The 15952-nt window shown below is 42.3% G+C and overlaps 27 non-coding genes across 27 annotated transcripts in view; all 27 read right to left on the bottom strand.

Annotated features, from left to right (window-relative positions):
- Positions 1-53: 53 nt before the first annotated feature.
- On the bottom strand, positions 54-126 carry TRNAA-AGC (transfer RNA alanine (anticodon AGC)). The gene has a single exon. It is a non-coding gene; the product is annotated as a tRNA-Ala (tRNA).
- A 696-nt stretch (positions 127-822) lies between these two features.
- TRNAG-UCC (transfer RNA glycine (anticodon UCC)) lies at positions 823-894 on the bottom strand. The gene has a single exon. It is a non-coding gene; the product is annotated as a tRNA-Gly (tRNA).
- Positions 895-1648: 754 nt separating this feature from the next.
- Positions 1649-1734, bottom strand: TRNAY-GUA (transfer RNA tyrosine (anticodon GUA)). The gene is given in 2 exon segments: positions 1649-1684; positions 1698-1734. It is a non-coding gene; the product is annotated as a tRNA-Tyr (tRNA).
- A 96-nt stretch (positions 1735-1830) lies between these two features.
- TRNAA-AGC (transfer RNA alanine (anticodon AGC)) lies at positions 1831-1903 on the bottom strand. Its single transcript has one exon. It is a non-coding gene; the product is annotated as a tRNA-Ala (tRNA).
- Positions 1904-2598: 695 nt separating this feature from the next.
- Positions 2599-2670, bottom strand: TRNAG-UCC (transfer RNA glycine (anticodon UCC)). The gene has a single exon. It is a non-coding gene; the product is annotated as a tRNA-Gly (tRNA).
- Positions 2671-3424: 754 nt separating this feature from the next.
- On the bottom strand, positions 3425-3510 carry TRNAY-GUA (transfer RNA tyrosine (anticodon GUA)). The gene is given in 2 exon segments: positions 3425-3460; positions 3474-3510. It is a non-coding gene; the product is annotated as a tRNA-Tyr (tRNA).
- A 96-nt stretch (positions 3511-3606) lies between these two features.
- Positions 3607-3679, bottom strand: TRNAA-AGC (transfer RNA alanine (anticodon AGC)). The gene has a single exon. It is a non-coding gene; the product is annotated as a tRNA-Ala (tRNA).
- Positions 3680-4372: 693 nt separating this feature from the next.
- On the bottom strand, positions 4373-4444 carry TRNAG-UCC (transfer RNA glycine (anticodon UCC)). The gene has a single exon. It is a non-coding gene; the product is annotated as a tRNA-Gly (tRNA).
- A 754-nt stretch (positions 4445-5198) lies between these two features.
- Positions 5199-5284, bottom strand: TRNAY-GUA (transfer RNA tyrosine (anticodon GUA)). The gene is given in 2 exon segments: positions 5199-5234; positions 5248-5284. It is a non-coding gene; the product is annotated as a tRNA-Tyr (tRNA).
- Positions 5285-5380: 96 nt separating this feature from the next.
- Positions 5381-5453, bottom strand: TRNAA-AGC (transfer RNA alanine (anticodon AGC)). Its single transcript has one exon. It is a non-coding gene; the product is annotated as a tRNA-Ala (tRNA).
- A 708-nt stretch (positions 5454-6161) lies between these two features.
- TRNAG-UCC (transfer RNA glycine (anticodon UCC)) lies at positions 6162-6233 on the bottom strand. The gene has a single exon. It is a non-coding gene; the product is annotated as a tRNA-Gly (tRNA).
- Positions 6234-6987: 754 nt separating this feature from the next.
- Positions 6988-7073, bottom strand: TRNAY-GUA (transfer RNA tyrosine (anticodon GUA)). Its single transcript is given in 2 exon segments — positions 6988-7023; positions 7037-7073. It is a non-coding gene; the product is annotated as a tRNA-Tyr (tRNA).
- A 96-nt stretch (positions 7074-7169) lies between these two features.
- TRNAA-AGC (transfer RNA alanine (anticodon AGC)) lies at positions 7170-7242 on the bottom strand. The gene has a single exon. It is a non-coding gene; the product is annotated as a tRNA-Ala (tRNA).
- Positions 7243-7950: 708 nt separating this feature from the next.
- TRNAG-UCC (transfer RNA glycine (anticodon UCC)) lies at positions 7951-8022 on the bottom strand. The gene has a single exon. It is a non-coding gene; the product is annotated as a tRNA-Gly (tRNA).
- A 754-nt stretch (positions 8023-8776) lies between these two features.
- TRNAY-GUA (transfer RNA tyrosine (anticodon GUA)) lies at positions 8777-8862 on the bottom strand. The gene is given in 2 exon segments: positions 8777-8812; positions 8826-8862. It is a non-coding gene; the product is annotated as a tRNA-Tyr (tRNA).
- Positions 8863-8958: 96 nt separating this feature from the next.
- On the bottom strand, positions 8959-9031 carry TRNAA-AGC (transfer RNA alanine (anticodon AGC)). The gene has a single exon. It is a non-coding gene; the product is annotated as a tRNA-Ala (tRNA).
- Positions 9032-9740: 709 nt separating this feature from the next.
- On the bottom strand, positions 9741-9812 carry TRNAG-UCC (transfer RNA glycine (anticodon UCC)). The gene has a single exon. It is a non-coding gene; the product is annotated as a tRNA-Gly (tRNA).
- A 754-nt stretch (positions 9813-10566) lies between these two features.
- TRNAY-GUA (transfer RNA tyrosine (anticodon GUA)) lies at positions 10567-10652 on the bottom strand. Its single transcript is given in 2 exon segments — positions 10567-10602; positions 10616-10652. It is a non-coding gene; the product is annotated as a tRNA-Tyr (tRNA).
- Positions 10653-10748: 96 nt separating this feature from the next.
- On the bottom strand, positions 10749-10821 carry TRNAA-AGC (transfer RNA alanine (anticodon AGC)). Its single transcript has one exon. It is a non-coding gene; the product is annotated as a tRNA-Ala (tRNA).
- A 708-nt stretch (positions 10822-11529) lies between these two features.
- TRNAG-UCC (transfer RNA glycine (anticodon UCC)) lies at positions 11530-11601 on the bottom strand. The gene has a single exon. It is a non-coding gene; the product is annotated as a tRNA-Gly (tRNA).
- Positions 11602-12355: 754 nt separating this feature from the next.
- TRNAY-GUA (transfer RNA tyrosine (anticodon GUA)) lies at positions 12356-12441 on the bottom strand. The gene is given in 2 exon segments: positions 12356-12391; positions 12405-12441. It is a non-coding gene; the product is annotated as a tRNA-Tyr (tRNA).
- A 96-nt stretch (positions 12442-12537) lies between these two features.
- On the bottom strand, positions 12538-12610 carry TRNAA-AGC (transfer RNA alanine (anticodon AGC)). The gene has a single exon. It is a non-coding gene; the product is annotated as a tRNA-Ala (tRNA).
- Positions 12611-13304: 694 nt separating this feature from the next.
- On the bottom strand, positions 13305-13376 carry TRNAG-UCC (transfer RNA glycine (anticodon UCC)). Its single transcript has one exon. It is a non-coding gene; the product is annotated as a tRNA-Gly (tRNA).
- Positions 13377-14130: 754 nt separating this feature from the next.
- Positions 14131-14216, bottom strand: TRNAY-GUA (transfer RNA tyrosine (anticodon GUA)). The gene is given in 2 exon segments: positions 14131-14166; positions 14180-14216. It is a non-coding gene; the product is annotated as a tRNA-Tyr (tRNA).
- A 96-nt stretch (positions 14217-14312) lies between these two features.
- On the bottom strand, positions 14313-14385 carry TRNAA-AGC (transfer RNA alanine (anticodon AGC)). The gene has a single exon. It is a non-coding gene; the product is annotated as a tRNA-Ala (tRNA).
- Positions 14386-15086: 701 nt separating this feature from the next.
- TRNAG-UCC (transfer RNA glycine (anticodon UCC)) lies at positions 15087-15158 on the bottom strand. The gene has a single exon. It is a non-coding gene; the product is annotated as a tRNA-Gly (tRNA).
- Positions 15159-15912: 754 nt separating this feature from the next.
- The window catches only part of TRNAY-GUA (transfer RNA tyrosine (anticodon GUA)), an 86-nt gene continuing 46 nt past the window's right edge, over positions 15913-15952 (bottom strand). The window contains exon 2 of the tRNA in view: positions 15913-15948. This is a non-coding gene — a tRNA (tRNA-Tyr). The remainder of the gene's footprint in view (positions 15949-15952) is intronic.

Below are 15952 nucleotides of genomic sequence, written 5' to 3'. Positions count from 1 at the left end.
GGTGGTAAAAATGATTCATTCAACCCAGCGAAAAAGGAATTCAGCGGTAGTATTGGAGAATGCGGGCATCGATCCCGCTACCTCTCGCATGCTAAGCGAGCGCTCTACCACTTGAGCTAATCCCCCAAACCTGGCAAACATATCGTCAGTTTCACGTCACACCAGGTCACAATTTTCATATACAATCACACATGCCAGTGCAAGCTTTTTTTTTTTTTTTTTTTTTTTTTAATTGTAGATTCCATTTTTGCATACTGGAAGAACATTTAAGGAGTCTACAACGTGATTGGTGCCCTACAAATACAGTTGGGCAACTTTCTAGCAACCCCTTTCTATGTACATGGAGAATCAAATTGGGGACAGTGAAAAAAACTTGCATAGTTTGAAGAAAAAAGTTGCGATGTAGCACAATCCCAAAAGAGAACCATTGACCTTTTATGGCTTTGTTTGTTTATAGAAACTGCTGAGAGGTCGTGAAGGCCTTCTGGTCCTTTGGCACAAGTTGATCCAGGATTCAGGGTTTTGACCAGTAATTTTTGAGCCAAAACGCGTTTGCTTTTGACAGAAGCTACACCAACCAGCACAATACCAATGTTTACCTTGGCATTGCTTTTGTATTGCGGACTAACCCTACTAAGTTTCAAACAATAACTGATGAGCAGCAAATGGTTTAGATGAAGTGTTGAAAAAGCTAAGAACGCTTCTCTTCGTTTTTTTCTCCTTTTTGTGGTTGCTAAACTGTAAGAAGAGAGTAGAGCATGAGCTTGAACACAAAACATTAAAAGAGAATAAACGCAACACCAATGGTGAAAAAGCAAGCCATGCGTTGGCCGGGAATCGAACCCGGGTCAACTGCTTGGAAGGCAGCTATGCTCACCACTATACCACCAACGCTTACGTAAGCGCGCATTTTTTTTTTACATTTTCTGCAATAACAGTAAACGTTCTAGCAAATCCTTTCTAAGTACATGGAGAATCAAACTGGGGGAGAGTGAAAAAAGTTGTGATGTAGCACAATCCCAAGGAGAACCATTGACCTTTTATGGTTTGTTTATAGAAAATTTTGAGACGTCGTAAAGGCCTTCTGGTCCTTTAGCGGCATGAGTTGAACTGGGATTCAGGGTTTTAACCAGTGTTTTTTTGAGCCAAAAGGGTTTGCTGTAGACAGGGGCATTTAGATGAAATGTAATGATGAAGAGTATAAAACACAACCGTTTAGCAGAGGATGGTTTCGATCCATCGACCTCTGGGTTATGGGCCCAGCACGCTTCCGCTGCGCCACTCTGCTTATGGTGGAGGATGCTCAGAGTTGAAGTCTAATTACTGCCTGCCTTCTGGTCTATGTCATGTAATTTATCAGCCATTTCTTATCTGTTGGCAACTAAATTATTCTTGGTGCTTTGCAAATGTTTGTTTTTGTTGAAAATCATGTCTCTGTGGCGCAATCGGTTAGCGCGTTCGGCTGTTAACCGAAAGGTTGGTGGTTCGAGTCCACCCAGGGACGTTGCACCCTTTTGCTTCAGTTGAAGAAGTTTTTGCATTTGTGCTAAGCATCTCCCTCAAGTAAAAGCCATTTTGCTGACGATGTTTTGAATTCACGAGACAAACTGGAGAAAAACCTTCTGGATGAGATAGGATAAACAAAACTTCCTTCGAGCCGGAATTGAACCAGCGACCTAAGGATTGCTAATTTAGAGCTACAGTCCTCCGCTCTACCAGCTGAGCTATCGAAGGATTGTTGAAAGCCCACTAGGTTTGGCCATGGGTGCCACGAGCAGGTGGTAAAAATGATTCATTCAACCCAGCGAAAAAGGAATTCAGCGGTAGTATTGGAGAATGCGGGCATCGATCCCGCTACCTCTCGCATGCTAAGCGAGCGCTCTACCACTTGAGCTAATCCCCCAAACCTGGCAAACATATCGTCAGTTTCACGTCACACCAGGTCACAATTTTCATATACAATCACACATGCCAGTGCAAGCTTTTTTTTTTTTTTTTTTTTTTTTAATTGTGGATTCCATTTTTGCATACTGGAAGAACATTTAAGGAGTCTACAACGTGATTGGTGCCCTACAAATACAGTTGGGCAACTTTCTAGCAACCCCTTTCTATGTACATGGAGAATCAAATTGGGGACAGTGAAAAAAACTTGCATAGTTTGAAGAAAAAAGTTGCGATGTAGCACAATCCCAAAAGAGAACCATTGACCTTTTATGGCTTTGTTTGTTTATAGAAACTGCTGAGAGGTCGTGAAGGCCTTCTGGTCCTTTGGCACAAGTTGATCCAGGATTCAGGGTTTTGACCAGTAATTTTTGAGCCAAAACGCGTTTGCTTTTGACAGAAGCTACACCAACCAGCACAATACCAATGTTTACCTTGGCATTGCTTTTGTATTGCGGACTAACCCTACTAAGTTTCAAACAATAACTGATGAGCAGCAAATGGTTTAGATGAAGTGTTGAAAAAGCTAAGAACGCTTCTCTTCGTTTTTTTCTCCTTTTTGTGGTTGCTAAACTGTAAGAAGAGAGTAGAGCATGAGCTTGAACACAAAACATTAAAAGAGAATAAACGCAACACCAATGGTGAAAAAGCAAGCCATGCGTTGGCCGGGAATCGAACCCGGGTCAACTGCTTGGAAGGCAGCTATGCTCACCACTATACCACCAACGCTTACGTAAGCGCGCATTTTTTTTTTACATTTTCTGCAATAACAGTAAACGTTCTAGCAAATCCTTTCTAAGTACATGGAGAATCAAACTGGGGGAGAGTGAAAAAAGTTGTGATGTAGCACAATCCCAAGGAGAACCATTGACCTTTTATGGTTTGTTTATAGAAAATTTTGAGACGTCGTAAAGGCCTTCTGGTCCTTTAGCGGCATGAGTTGAACTGGGATTCAGGGTTTTAACCAGTGTTTTTTTGAGCCAAAAGGGTTTGCTGTAGACAGGGGCATTTAGATGAAATGTAATGATGAAGAGTATAAAACACAACCGTTTAGCAGAGGATGGTTTCGATCCATCGACCTCTGGGTTATGGGCCCAGCACGCTTCCGCTGCGCCACTCTGCTTATGGTGGAGGATGCTCAGAGTTGAAGTCTAATTACTGCCTGCCTTCTGGTCTATGTCATGTAATTTATCAGCCATTTCTTATCTGTTGGCAACTAAATTATTCTTGGTGCTTTGCAAATGTTTGTTTTTGTTGAAAATCATGTCTCTGTGGCGCAATCGGTTAGCGCGTTCGGCTGTTAACCGAAAGGTTGGTGGTTCGAGTCCACCCAGGGACGTTGCACCCTTTTGCTTCAGTTGAAGAAGTTTTTGCATTTGTGCTAAGCATCTCCCTCAAGTAAAAGCCATTTTGCTGACGATGTTTTGAATTCACGAGACAAACTGGAGAAAAACCTTCTGGATGAGATAGGATAAACAAAACTTCCTTCGAGCCGGAATTGAACCAGCGACCTAAGGATTGCTAATTTAGAGCTACAGTCCTCCGCTCTACCAGCTGAGCTATCGAAGGATTGTTGAAAGCCCACTAGGTTTGGCCATGGGTGCCACGAGCAGGTGGTAAAAATGATTCATTCAACCCAGCGAAAAAGGAATTCAGCGGTAGTATTGGAGAATGCGGGCATCGATCCCGCTACCTCTCGCATGCTAAGCGAGCGCTCTACCACTTGAGCTAATCCCCCAAACCTGGCAAACATATCGTCAGTTTCACGTCACACCAGGTCACAATTTTCATATACAATCACACATGCCAGTGCAAGCTTTTTTTTTTTTTTTTTTTTTTAATTGTGGATTCCATTTTTGCATACTGGAAGAACATTTAAGGAGTCTACAACGTGATTGGTGCCCTACAAATACAGTTGGGCAACTTTCTAGCAACCCCTTTCTATGTACATGGAGAATCAAATTGGGGACAGTGAAAAAAACTTGCATAGTTTGAAGAAAAAAGTTGCGATGTAGCACAATCCCAAAAGAGAACCATTGACCTTTTATGGCTTTGTTTGTTTATAGAAACTGCTGAGAGGTCGTGAAGGCCTTCTGGTCCTTTGGCACAAGTTGATCCAGGATTCAGGGTTTTGACCAGTAATTTTTGAGCCAAAACGCGTTTGCTTTTGACAGAAGCTACACCAACCAGCACAATACCAATGTTTACCTTGGCATTGCTTTTGTATTGCGGACTAACCCTACTAAGTTTCAAACAATAACTGATGAGCAGCAAATGGTTTAGATGAAGTGTTGAAAAAGCTAAGAACGCTTCTCTTCGTTTTTTTCTCCTTTTTGTGGTTGCTAAACTGTAAGAAGAGAGTAGAGCATGAGCTTGAACACAAAACATTAAAAGAGAATAAACGCAACACCAATGGTGAAAAAGCAAGCCATGCGTTGGCCGGGAATCGAACCCGGGTCAACTGCTTGGAAGGCAGCTATGCTCACCACTATACCACCAACGCTTACGTAAGCGCGCATTTTTTTTTTACATTTTCTGCAATAACAGTAAACGTTCTAGCAAATCCTTTCTAAGTACATGGAGAATCAAACTGGGGGAGAGTGAAAAAAGTTGTGATGTAGCACAATCCCAAGGAGAACCATTGACCTTTTATGGTTTGTTTATAGAAAATTTTGAGACGTCGTAAAGGCCTTCTGGTCCTTTAGCGGCATGAGTTGAACTGGGATTCAGGGTTTTAACCAGTGTTTTTTTGAGCCAAAAGGGTTTGCTGTAGACAGGGGCATTTAGATGAAATGTAATGATGAAGAGTATAAAACACAACCGTTTAGCAGAGGATGGTTTCGATCCATCGACCTCTGGGTTATGGGCCCAGCACGCTTCCGCTGCGCCACTCTGCTTATGGTGGAGGATGCTCAGAGTTGAAGTCTAATTACTGCCTGCCTTCTGGTCTATGTCATGTAATTTATCAGCCATTTCTTATCTGTTGGCAACTAAATTATTCTTGGTGCTTTGCAAATGTTTGTTTTTGTTGAAAATCATGTCTCTGTGGCGCAATCGGTTAGCGCGTTCGGCTGTTAACCGAAAGGTTGGTGGTTCGAGTCCACCCAGGGACGTTGCACCCTTTTGCTTCAGTTGAAGAAGTTTTTGCATTTGTGCTAAGCATCTCCCTCAAGTAAAAGCCATTTTGCTGACGATGTTTTGAATTCACGAGACAAACTGGAGAAAAACCTTCTGGATGAGATAGGATAAACAAAACTTCCTTCGAGCCGGAATTGAACCAGCGACCTAAGGATTGCTAATTTAGAGCTACAGTCCTCCGCTCTACCAGCTGAGCTATCGAAGGATTGTTGAAAGCCCACTAGGTTTGGCCATGGGTGCCACGAGCAGGTGGTAAAAATGATTCATTCAACCCAGCGAAAAAGGAATTCAGCGGTAGTATTGGAGAATGCGGGCATCGATCCCGCTACCTCTCGCATGCTAAGCGAGCGCTCTACCACTTGAGCTAATCCCCCAAACCTGGCAAACATATCGTCAGTTTCACGTCACACCAGGTCACAATTTTCATATACAATCACACATGCCAGTGCAAGCTTTTTTTTTTTTTTTTTTTTTTTTTTTTTTTTTTTTTAATTGTGGATTCCATTTTTGCATACTGGAAGAACATTTAAGGAGTCTACAACGTGATTGGTGCCCTACAAATACAGTTGGGCAACTTTCTAGCAACCCCTTTCTATGTACATGGAGAATCAAATTGGGGACAGTGAAAAAAACTTGCATAGTTTGAAGAAAAAAGTTGCGATGTAGCACAATCCCAAAAGAGAACCATTGACCTTTTATGGCTTTGTTTGTTTATAGAAACTGCTGAGAGGTCGTGAAGGCCTTCTGGTCCTTTGGCACAAGTTGATCCAGGATTCAGGGTTTTGACCAGTAATTTTTGAGCCAAAACGCGTTTGCTTTTGACAGAAGCTACACCAACCAGCACAATACCAATGTTTACCTTGGCATTGCTTTTGTATTGCGGACTAACCCTACTAAGTTTCAAACAATAACTGATGAGCAGCAAATGGTTTAGATGAAGTGTTGAAAAAGCTAAGAACGCTTCTCTTCGTTTTTTTCTCCTTTTTGTGGTTGCTAAACTGTAAGAAGAGAGTAGAGCATGAGCTTGAACACAAAACATTAAAAGAGAATAAACGCAACACCAATGGTGAAAAAGCAAGCCATGCGTTGGCCGGGAATCGAACCCGGGTCAACTGCTTGGAAGGCAGCTATGCTCACCACTATACCACCAACGCTTACGTAAGCGCGCATTTTTTTTTTACATTTTCTGCAATAACAGTAAACGTTCTAGCAAATCCTTTCTAAGTACATGGAGAATCAAACTGGGGGAGAGTGAAAAAAGTTGTGATGTAGCACAATCCCAAGGAGAACCATTGACCTTTTATGGTTTGTTTATAGAAAATTTTGAGACGTCGTAAAGGCCTTCTGGTCCTTTAGCGGCATGAGTTGAACTGGGATTCAGGGTTTTAACCAGTGTTTTTTTGAGCCAAAAGGGTTTGCTGTAGACAGGGGCATTTAGATGAAATGTAATGATGAAGAGTATAAAACACAACCGTTTAGCAGAGGATGGTTTCGATCCATCGACCTCTGGGTTATGGGCCCAGCACGCTTCCGCTGCGCCACTCTGCTTATGGTGGAGGATGCTCAGAGTTGAAGTCTAATTACTGCCTGCCTTCTGGTCTATGTCATGTAATTTATCAGCCATTTCTTATCTGTTGGCAACTAAATTATTCTTGGTGCTTTGCAAATGTTTGTTTTTGTTGAAAATCATGTCTCTGTGGCGCAATCGGTTAGCGCGTTCGGCTGTTAACCGAAAGGTTGGTGGTTCGAGTCCACCCAGGGACGTTGCACCCTTTTGCTTCAGTTGAAGAAGTTTTTGCATTTGTGCTAAGCATCTCCCTCAAGTAAAAGCCATTTTGCTGACGATGTTTTGAATTCACGAGACAAACTGGAGAAAAACCTTCTGGATGAGATAGGATAAACAAAACTTCCTTCGAGCCGGAATTGAACCAGCGACCTAAGGATTGCTAATTTAGAGCTACAGTCCTCCGCTCTACCAGCTGAGCTATCGAAGGATTGTTGAAAGCCCACTAGGTTTGGCCATGGGTGCCACGAGCAGGTGGTAAAAATGATTCATTCAACCCAGCGAAAAAGGAATTCAGCGGTAGTATTGGAGAATGCGGGCATCGATCCCGCTACCTCTCGCATGCTAAGCGAGCGCTCTACCACTTGAGCTAATCCCCCAAACCTGGCAAACATATCGTCAGTTTCACGTCACACCAGGTCACAATTTTCATATACAATCACACATGCCAGTGCAAGCTTTTTTTTTTTTTTTTTTTTTTTTTTTTTTTTTTTTTAATTGTGGATTCCATTTTTGCATACTGGAAGAACATTTAAGGAGTCTACAACGTGATTGGTGCCCTACAAATACAGTTGGGCAACTTTCTAGCAACCCCTTTCTATGTACATGGAGAATCAAATTGGGGACAGTGAAAAAAACTTGCATAGTTTGAAGAAAAAAGTTGCGATGTAGCACAATCCCAAAAGAGAACCATTGACCTTTTATGGCTTTGTTTGTTTATAGAAACTGCTGAGAGGTCGTGAAGGCCTTCTGGTCCTTTGGCACAAGTTGATCCAGGATTCAGGGTTTTGACCAGTAATTTTTGAGCCAAAACGCGTTTGCTTTTGACAGAAGCTACACCAACCAGCACAATACCAATGTTTACCTTGGCATTGCTTTTGTATTGCGGACTAACCCTACTAAGTTTCAAACAATAACTGATGAGCAGCAAATGGTTTAGATGAAGTGTTGAAAAAGCTAAGAACGCTTCTCTTCGTTTTTTTCTCCTTTTTGTGGTTGCTAAACTGTAAGAAGAGAGTAGAGCATGAGCTTGAACACAAAACATTAAAAGAGAATAAACGCAACACCAATGGTGAAAAAGCAAGCCATGCGTTGGCCGGGAATCGAACCCGGGTCAACTGCTTGGAAGGCAGCTATGCTCACCACTATACCACCAACGCTTACGTAAGCGCGCATTTTTTTTTTACATTTTCTGCAATAACAGTAAACGTTCTAGCAAATCCTTTCTAAGTACATGGAGAATCAAACTGGGGGAGAGTGAAAAAAGTTGTGATGTAGCACAATCCCAAGGAGAACCATTGACCTTTTATGGTTTGTTTATAGAAAATTTTGAGACGTCGTAAAGGCCTTCTGGTCCTTTAGCGGCATGAGTTGAACTGGGATTCAGGGTTTTAACCAGTGTTTTTTTGAGCCAAAAGGGTTTGCTGTAGACAGGGGCATTTAGATGAAATGTAATGATGAAGAGTATAAAACACAACCGTTTAGCAGAGGATGGTTTCGATCCATCGACCTCTGGGTTATGGGCCCAGCACGCTTCCGCTGCGCCACTCTGCTTATGGTGGAGGATGCTCAGAGTTGAAGTCTAATTACTGCCTGCCTTCTGGTCTATGTCATGTAATTTATCAGCCATTTCTTATCTGTTGGCAACTAAATTATTCTTGGTGCTTTGCAAATGTTTGTTTTTGTTGAAAATCATGTCTCTGTGGCGCAATCGGTTAGCGCGTTCGGCTGTTAACCGAAAGGTTGGTGGTTCGAGTCCACCCAGGGACGTTGCACCCTTTTGCTTCAGTTGAAGAAGTTTTTGCATTTGTGCTAAGCATCTCCCTCAAGTAAAAGCCATTTTGCTGACGATGTTTTGAATTCACGAGACAAACTGGAGAAAAACCTTCTGGATGAGATAGGATAAACAAAACTTCCTTCGAGCCGGAATTGAACCAGCGACCTAAGGATTGCTAATTTAGAGCTACAGTCCTCCGCTCTACCAGCTGAGCTATCGAAGGATTGTTGAATGCCCACTAGGTTTGGCCATGGGTGCCACGAGCAGGTGGTAAAAATGATTCATTCAACCCAGCGAAAAAGGAATTCAGCGGTAGTATTGGAGAATGCGGGCATCGATCCCGCTACCTCTCGCATGCTAAGCGAGCGCTCTACCACTTGAGCTAATCCCCCAAACCTGGCAAACATATCGTCAGTTTCACGTCACACCAGGTCACAATTTTCATATACAATCACACATGCCAGTGCAAGCTTTTTTTTTTTTTTTTTTTTTTTTTTTTTTTTTTTTTAAATTGTGGATTCCATTTTTGCATACTGGAAGAACATTTAAGGAGTCTACAACGTGATTGGTGCCCTACAAATACAGTTGGGCAACTTTCTAGCAACCCCTTTCTATGTACATGGAGAATCAAATTGGGGACAGTGAAAAAAACTTGCATAGTTTGAAGAAAAAAGTTGCGATGTAGCACAATCCCAAAAGAGAACCATTGACCTTTTATGGCTTTGTTTGTTTATAGAAACTGCTGAGAGGTCGTGAAGGCCTTCTGGTCCTTTGGCACAAGTTGATCCAGGATTCAGGGTTTTGACCAGTAATTTTTGAGCCAAAACGCGTTTGCTTTTGACAGAAGCTACACCAACCAGCACAATACCAATGTTTACCTTGGCATTGCTTTTGTATTGCGGACTAACCCTACTAAGTTTCAAACAATAACTGATGAGCAGCAAATGGTTTAGATGAAGTGTTGAAAAAGCTAAGAACGCTTCTCTTCGTTTTTTTCTCCTTTTTGTGGTTGCTAAACTGTAAGAAGAGAGTAGAGCATGAGCTTGAACACAAAACATTAAAAGAGAATAAACGCAACACCAATGGTGAAAAAGCAAGCCATGCGTTGGCCGGGAATCGAACCCGGGTCAACTGCTTGGAAGGCAGCTATGCTCACCACTATACCACCAACGCTTACGTAAGCGCGCATTTTTTTTTTACATTTTCTGCAATAACAGTAAACGTTCTAGCAAATCCTTTCTAAGTACATGGAGAATCAAACTGGGGGAGAGTGAAAAAAGTTGTGATGTAGCACAATCCCAAGGAGAACCATTGACCTTTTATGGTTTGTTTATAGAAAATTTTGAGACGTCGTAAAGGCCTTCTGGTCCTTTAGCGGCATGAGTTGAACTGGGATTCAGGGTTTTAACCAGTGTTTTTTTGAGCCAAAAGGGTTTGCTGTAGACAGGGGCATTTAGATGAAATGTAATGATGAAGAGTATAAAACACAACCGTTTAGCAGAGGATGGTTTCGATCCATCGACCTCTGGGTTATGGGCCCAGCACGCTTCCGCTGCGCCACTCTGCTTATGGTGGAGGATGCTCAGAGTTGAAGTCTAATTACTGCCTGCCTTCTGGTCTATGTCATGTAATTTATCAGCCATTTCTTATCTGTTGGCAACTAAATTATTCTTGGTGCTTTGCAAATGTTTGTTTTTGTTGAAAATCATGTCTCTGTGGCGCAATCGGTTAGCGCGTTCGGCTGTTAACCGAAAGGTTGGTGGTTCGAGTCCACCCAGGGACGTTGCACCCTTTTGCTTCAGTTGAAGAAGTTTTTGCATTTGTGCTAAGCATCTCCCTCAAGTAAAAGCCATTTTGCTGACGATGTTTTGAATTCACGAGACAAACTGGAGAAAAACCTTCTGGATGAGATAGGATAAACAAAACTTCCTTCGAGCCGGAATTGAACCAGCGACCTAAGGATTGCTAATTTAGAGCTACAGTCCTCCGCTCTACCAGCTGAGCTATCGAAGGATTGTTGAATGCCCACTAGGTTTGGCCATGGGTGCCACGAGCAGGTGGTAAAAATGATTCATTCAACCCAGCGAAAAAGGAATTCAGCGGTAGTATTGGAGAATGCGGGCATCGATCCCGCTACCTCTCGCATGCTAAGCGAGCGCTCTACCACTTGAGCTAATCCCCCAAACCTGGCAAACATATCGTCAGTTTCACGTCACACCAGGTCACAATTTTCATATACAATCACACATGCCAGTGCAAGCTTTTTTTTTTTTTTTTTTTTTTTTTTTTTTTTTTTTAAATTGTGGATTCCATTTTTGCATACTGGAAGAACATTTAAGGAGTCTACAACGTGATTGGTGCCCTACAAATACAGTTGGGCAACTTTCTAGCAACCCCTTTCTATGTACATGGAGAATCAAATTGGGGACAGTGAAAAAAACTTGCATAGTTTGAAGAAAAAAGTTGCGATGTAGCACAATCCCAAAAGAGAACCATTGACCTTTTATGGCTTTGTTTGTTTATAGAAACTGCTGAGAGGTCGTGAAGGCCTTCTGGTCCTTTGGCACAAGTTGATCCAGGATTCAGGGTTTTGACCAGTAATTTTTGAGCCAAAACGCGTTTGCTTTTGACAGAAGCTACACCAACCAGCACAATACCAATGTTTACCTTGGCATTGCTTTTGTATTGCGGACTAACCCTACTAAGTTTCAAACAATAACTGATGAGCAGCAAATGGTTTAGATGAAGTGTTGAAAAAGCTAAGAACGCTTCTCTTCGTTTTTTTCTCCTTTTTGTGGTTGCTAAACTGTAAGAAGAGAGTAGAGCATGAGCTTGAACACAAAACATTAAAAGAGAATAAACGCAACACCAATGGTGAAAAAGCAAGCCATGCGTTGGCCGGGAATCGAACCCGGGTCAACTGCTTGGAAGGCAGCTATGCTCACCACTATACCACCAACGCTTACGTAAGCGCGCATTTTTTTTTTACATTTTCTGCAATAACAGTAAACGTTCTAGCAAATCCTTTCTAAGTACATGGAGAATCAAACTGGGGGAGAGTGAAAAAAGTTGTGATGTAGCACAATCCCAAGGAGAACCATTGACCTTTTATGGTTTGTTTATAGAAAATTTTGAGACGTCGTAAAGGCCTTCTGGTCCTTTAGCGGCATGAGTTGAACTGGGATTCAGGGTTTTAACCAGTGTTTTTTTGAGCCAAAAGGGTTTGCTGTAGACAGGGGCATTTAGATGAAATGTAATGATGAAGAGTATAAAACACAACCGTTTAGCAGAGGATGGTTTCGATCCATCGACCTCTGGGTTATGGGCCCAGCACGCTTCCGCTGCGCCACTCTGCTTATGGTGGAGGATGCTCAGAGTTGAAGTCTAATTACTGCCTGCCTTCTGGTCTATGTCATGTAATTTATCAGCCATTTCTTATCTGTTGGCAACTAAATTATTCTTGGTGCTTTGCAAATGTTTGTTTTTGTTGAAAATCATGTCTCTGTGGCGCAATCGGTTAGCGCGTTCGGCTGTTAACCGAAAGGTTGGTGGTTCGAGTCCACCCAGGGACGTTGCACCCTTTTGCTTCAGTTGAAGAAGTTTTTGCATTTGTGCTAAGCATCTCCCTCAAGTAAAAGCCATTTTGCTGACGATGTTTTGAATTCACGAGACAAACTGGAGAAAAACCTTCTGGATGAGATAGGCTAAACAAAACTTCCTTCGAGCCGGAATTGAACCAGCGACCTAAGGATTGCTAATTTAGAGCTACAGTCCTCCGCTCTACCAGCTGAGCTATCGAAGGATTGTTGAAAGCCCACTAGGTTTGGCCATGGGTGCCACGAGCAGGTGGTAAAAATGATTCATTCAACCCAGCGAAAAAGGAATTCAGCGGTAGTATTGGAGAATGCGGGCATCGATCCCGCTACCTCTCGCATGCTAAGCGAGCGCTCTACCACTTGAGCTAATCCCCCAAACCTGGCAAACATATCGTCAGTTTCACGTCACACCAGGTCACAATTTTCATATACAATCACACATGCCAGTGCAAGCTTTTTTTTTTTTTTTTTTTTTTTAATTGTGGATTCCATTTTTGCATACTGGAAGAACATTTAAGGAGTCTACAACGTGATTGGTGCCCTACAAATACAGTTGGGCAACTTTCTAGCAACCCCTTTCTATGTACATGGAGAATCAAATTGGGGACAGTGAAAAAAACTTGCATAGTTTGAAGAAAAAAGTTGCGATGTAGCACAATCCCAAAAGAGAACCATTGACCTTTTATGGCTTTGTTTGTTTATAGAAACTGCTGAGAGGTCGTGAAGGCCTTCTGGTCCTTTGGCACAAGTTGATCCAGGATTCAGGGTTTTGACCAGTAATTTTTGAGCCAAAACGCGTTTGCTTTTGACAGAAGCTACACCAACCAGCACAATACCAATGTTTACCTTGGCATTGCTTTTGTATTGCGGACTAACCCTACTAAGTTTCAAACAATAACTGATGAGCAGCAAATGGTTTAGATGAAGTGTTGAAAAAGCTAAGAACGCTTCTCTTCGTTTTTTTCTCCTTTTTGTGGTTGCTAAACTGTAAGAAGAGAGTAGAGCATGAGCTTGAACACAAAACATTAAAAGAGAATAAACGCAACACCAATGGTGAAAAAACAAGCCATGCGTTGGCCGGGAATCGAACCCGGGTCAACTGCTTGGAAGGCAGCTATGCTCACCACTATACCACCAACGCTTACGTAAGCGCGCATTTTTTTTTTACATTTTCTGCAATAACAGTAAACGTTCTAGCAAATCCTTTCTAAGTACATGGAGAATCAAACTGGGGGAGAGTGAAAAAAGTTGTGATGTAGCACAATCCCAAGGAGAACCATTGACCTTTTATGGTTTGTTTATAGAAAATTTTGAGACGTCGTAAAGGCCTTCTGGTCCTTTAGCGGCATGAGTTGAACTGGGATTCAGGGTTTTAACCAGTGTTTTTTTGAGCCAAAAGGGTTTGCTGTAGACAGGGGCATTTAGATGAAATGTAATGATGAAGAGTATAAAACACAACCGTTTAGCAGAGGATGGTTTCGATCCATCGACCTCTGGGTTATGGGCCCAGCACGCTTCCGCTGCGCCACTCTGCTTATGGTGGAGGATGCTCAGAGTTGAAGTCTAATTACTGCCTGCCTTCTGGTCTATGTCATGTAATTTATCAGCCATTTCTTATCTGTTGGCAACTAAATTATTCTTGGTGCTTTGCAAATGTTTGTTTTTGTTGAAAATCATGTCTCTGTGGCGCAATCGGTTAGCGCGTTCGGCTGTTAACCGAAAGGTTGGTGGTTCGAGTCCACCCAGGGACGTTGCACCCTTTTGCTTCAGTTGAAGAAGTTTTTGCATTTGTGCTAAGCATCTCCCTCAAGTAAAAGCCATTTTGCTGACGATGTTTTGAATTCACGAGACAAACTGGAGAAAAACCTTCTGGATGAGATAGGATAAACAAAACTTCCTTCGAGCCGGAATTGAACCAGCGACCTAAGGATTGCTAATTTAGAGCTACAGTCCTCCGCTCTACCAGCTGAGCTATCGAAGGATTGTTGAATGCCCACTAGGTTTGGCCATGGGTGCCACGAGCAGGTGGTAAAAATGATTCATTCAACCCAGCGAAAAAGGAATTCAGCGGTAGTATTGGAGAATGCGGGCATCGATCCCGCTACCTCTCGCATGCTAAGCGAGCGCTCTACCACTTGAGCTAATCCCCCAAACCTGGCAAACATATCGTCAGTTTCACGTCACACCAGGTCACAATTTTCATATACAATCACACATGCCAGTGCAAGCTTTTTTTTTTTTTTTTTTTTTTTTTTTTTTAATTGTGGATTCCATTTTTGCATACTGGAAGAACATTTAAGGAGTCTACAACGTGATTGGTGCCCTACAAATACAGTTGGGCAACTTTCTAGCAACCCCTTTCTATGTACATGGAGAATCAAATTGGGGACAGTGAAAAAAACTTGCATAGTTTGAAGAAAAAAGTTGCGATGTAGCACAATCCCAAAAGAGAACCATTGACCTTTTATGGCTTTGTTTGTTTATAGAAACTGCTGAGAGGTCGTGAAGGCCTTCTGGTCCTTTGGCACAAGTTGATCCAGGATTCAGGGTTTTGACCAGTAATTTTTGAGCCAAAACGCGTTTGCTTTTGACAGAAGCTACACCAACCAGCACAATACCAATGTTTACCTTGGCATTGCTTTTGTATTGCGGACTAACCCTACTAAGTTTCAAACAATAACTGATGAGCAGCAAATGGTTTAGATGAAGTGTTGAAAAAGCTAAGAACGCTTCTCTTCGTTTTTTTCTCCTTTTTGTGGTTGCTAAACTGTAAGAAGAGAGTAGAGCATGAGCTTGAACACAAAACATTAAAAGAGAATAAACGCAACACCAATGGTGAAAAAGCAAGCCATGCGTTGGCCGGGAATCGAACCCGGGTCAACTGCTTGGAAGGCAGCTATGCTCACCACTATACCACCAACGCTTACGTAAGCGCGCATTTTTTTTTTACATTTTCTGCAATAACAGTAAACGTTCTAGCAAATCCTTTCTAAGTACATGGAGAATCAAACTGGGGGAGAGTGAAAAAAGTTGTGATGTAGCACAATCCCAAGGAGAACCATTGACCTTTTATGGTTTGTTTATAGAAAATTTTGAGACGTCGTAAAGGCCTTCTGGTCCTTTAGCGGCATGAGTTGAACTGGGATTCAGGGTTTTAACCAGTGTTTTTTTGAGCCAAAAGGGTTTGCTGTAGACAGGGGCATTTAGATGAAATGTAATGATGAAGAGTATAAAACACAACCGTTTAGCAGAGGATGGTTTCGATCCATCGACCTCTGGGTTATGGGCCCAGCACGCTTCCGCTGCGCCACTCTGCTTATGGTGGAGGATGCTCAGAGTTGAAGTCTAATTACTGCCTGCCTTCTGGTCTATGTCATGTAATTTATCAGCCATTTCTTATCTGTTGGCAACTAAATTATTCTTGGTGCTTTGCAAATGTTTGTTTTTGTTGAAAATCATGTCTCTGTGGCGCAATCGGTTAGCGCGTTCGGCTGTTAACCGAAAGGTTGGTGGTTCGAGTCCACCCAGGGACGTTGCACCCTTTTGCTTCAGTTGAAGAAGTTTTTGCATTTGTGCTAAGCATCTCCCTCAAGTAAAAGCCATTTTGCTGACGATGTTTTGAATTCACGAGACAAACTGGAGAAAAACCTTCTGGATGAGATAGGATAAACAAAACTTCCTTCGAGCCGGAATTGAACCAGCGACCTAAGGATTGCT

Source organism: Ranitomeya imitator, chromosome 5 (assembly GCF_032444005.1).
Source record: "Ranitomeya imitator isolate aRanImi1 chromosome 5, aRanImi1.pri, whole genome shotgun sequence".
Classification (NCBI taxonomy): Eukaryota; Metazoa; Chordata; class Amphibia; order Anura; family Dendrobatidae; genus Ranitomeya; species Ranitomeya imitator.
This window is presented reverse-complemented; position numbering and strand designations above follow the sequence as displayed.